General features: G+C 47.4%; 2 non-coding genes across 2 annotated transcripts; one reads left to right on the forward strand and one right to left on the reverse strand.

Moving 5' to 3' along the window:
* Positions 1 to 292: 292 nt before the first annotated feature.
* TRNAN-GUU (transfer RNA asparagine (anticodon GUU)) lies at positions 293 to 366 on the reverse strand. Its single transcript has one exon. It is a non-coding gene; the product is annotated as a tRNA-Asn (tRNA).
* Positions 367 to 1,664: 1,298 nt separating this feature from the next.
* Positions 1,665 to 1,746, forward strand: TRNAS-AGA (transfer RNA serine (anticodon AGA)). The gene has a single exon. It is a non-coding gene; the product is annotated as a tRNA-Ser (tRNA).
* Positions 1,747 to 1,991: the final 245 nt, after the last annotated feature.

The raw sequence follows: 1,991 nt of genomic DNA on the forward strand, positions 1-1,991 counted from the left end.
GCCTTCGATAGCTCAGCTGGTAGAGCGGAGGACTGTAGTACTCTAATAGCAATCCTTAGGTCGCTGGTTCAATTCCGGCTCGAAGGAGATTTTTTTTTTGTTGGTATCCTTTCATTTTGCACGTTTATTAAGCTGGCAGCAAGCACTTTTCTGCTGTGCTTCTTCTCTTCCATCTGAAGAAACTTCTTCTTCCATGTGTGCTTTAGATATTGAAACTGGCCAGTTAGACGGAGCTCTTAATTGAAGTTGTAGCTGAGCCACTCAAGCTGCAGGCGGAAGCAAAAGAGGACTGCGTCCCTGGGTGGGCTCGAACCACCAACCTTTCGGTTAACAGCCGAACGCGCTAACCGATTGCGCCACAGAGACACGGAAGCTGCTTGCCTGGTGTTCCAGTTTCAGGCCGGTCAATGGCCTATGTGTACGGGTGATCTTCCGAGCAACAAAATGAAAACAAAATAAGCAACCAGTTGTGGGCCCCGAAATGTTCCCCAACAACCAATAAATCTCTACACAGACTGACGGAGGGCCGCCTTTCCTTAAGTAGCCCAGCAAAAGTCAGTGTCTAGTGAGAACTTCTCCCAAGCCATTGCATGTAGCAGTAGAGTGGCACAGCGGAAGCGTGCTGGGCCCATAACCCAGAGGTTAACCATCCTCTGCTAGCGTCCTTCCTTTTGTCCGTCTACAATGTTACAATTTGCAAAAGCTCCCCTAGTAAGTTCGGACTCCTGTTTGTGCCCAGAAACTGGTCATCATCAGTCCAAATCACTGCTCCCAATCTAGCTCGTGTCCAAAAGCGTTTTCAGACCCTCCCAGGCTGTGACAGACCTGTAACCCAGATACCTGCGCATAGAAACCATTCTCTGCTTGGTGCCTGAATTTTTTTTTTCCATCTCTAACGTTACAATTAGCCAAATCTCTCTAGTGAGTTAGGACTCCTGTTTCTGCCCAGGACGCGGTCAACCGAAGCCCAAATTACTGCTCCCAATCTTGCTCGTGTCCAAAAATAGTTTTCAAAGCCGTCCTGGCTTTGCAGTCTTGATTTGCTTAAGGCTGCCTTACATCCACACTTAAAAAAAAAAAAAAAAAAACACCTACCAAATGTCAGAGCCTAGAAGAAAAAACTCCTCCCTCCACACACCCCTCAGCAGCAGAGGGGGATTAGCTCAAATGGTAGAGCGCTCGCTTAGCATGCGAGAGGTAGCGGGATCGATGCCCGCATCCTCCAGGATCCACTTTTGTCTTTTCAATCTTCCAGCGCTCGGCTCTCATACACAAGTCTATAAGAGTTGAAATATTATCAATTTTTGGTTATATCAAATTTTGCTCCTGGGGTCTCAGCCTGAGATGGATTGAGATGTTGAAAACAAATTGAAAGAAAAACACAAATTTTTACAGTAGTTTTCTATGATAATCTCTTGTGTTTTCTCTCATTGGGTAATAACTTCTCCTTCTCTCACATCCCTGATATTTACACCCGAGGTTATTACTAAAAATTCCCGTGAGTGGGGTCACACCTCCCCCCCCCCTAGAGCGGGGTCACACCTCCCCCCCTGAGCAAGGTCACACCTCCCCCCTGAGCAGTATGAGTACAGTGACGGCTGTGTCTAGAGATAATCGGCCCCCGCTCCTCCCTGGAGAAAGCCACAAGCTCAACATCTTATTGAGTAGTCGTGGCCGAGTGGTTAAGGCGATGGACTAGAAATCCATTGGGGTCTCCCCGCGCAGGTTCAAATCCTGCCGACTACGGAGAAGAGTTTAGTTTTTACTCATGTTTAGAATACCGGACATATATGTTACTGCTCCCTACACTGCAAAAAGTGGGTGAATTGTAAAAATAATTTAGCCAGCATGAAAACGCTTTCCTAATGCATAAAACATATCTGCGTTGGCCGGGAATCAAACTCAGTTCAACTGCTTGGAGGCGGCTATGCTCATGTAACGGCGCTGCTGAACCTGCGATCCAGGACGCGCTCTGCTCTCTAATAGAGGGA

The sequence above is a fragment of the Engystomops pustulosus genome, chromosome 3 (genome assembly GCF_040894005.1).
Source record: "Engystomops pustulosus chromosome 3, aEngPut4.maternal, whole genome shotgun sequence".
In the NCBI taxonomy this organism is placed as follows: domain Eukaryota; kingdom Metazoa; phylum Chordata; class Amphibia; order Anura; family Leptodactylidae; genus Engystomops; species Engystomops pustulosus.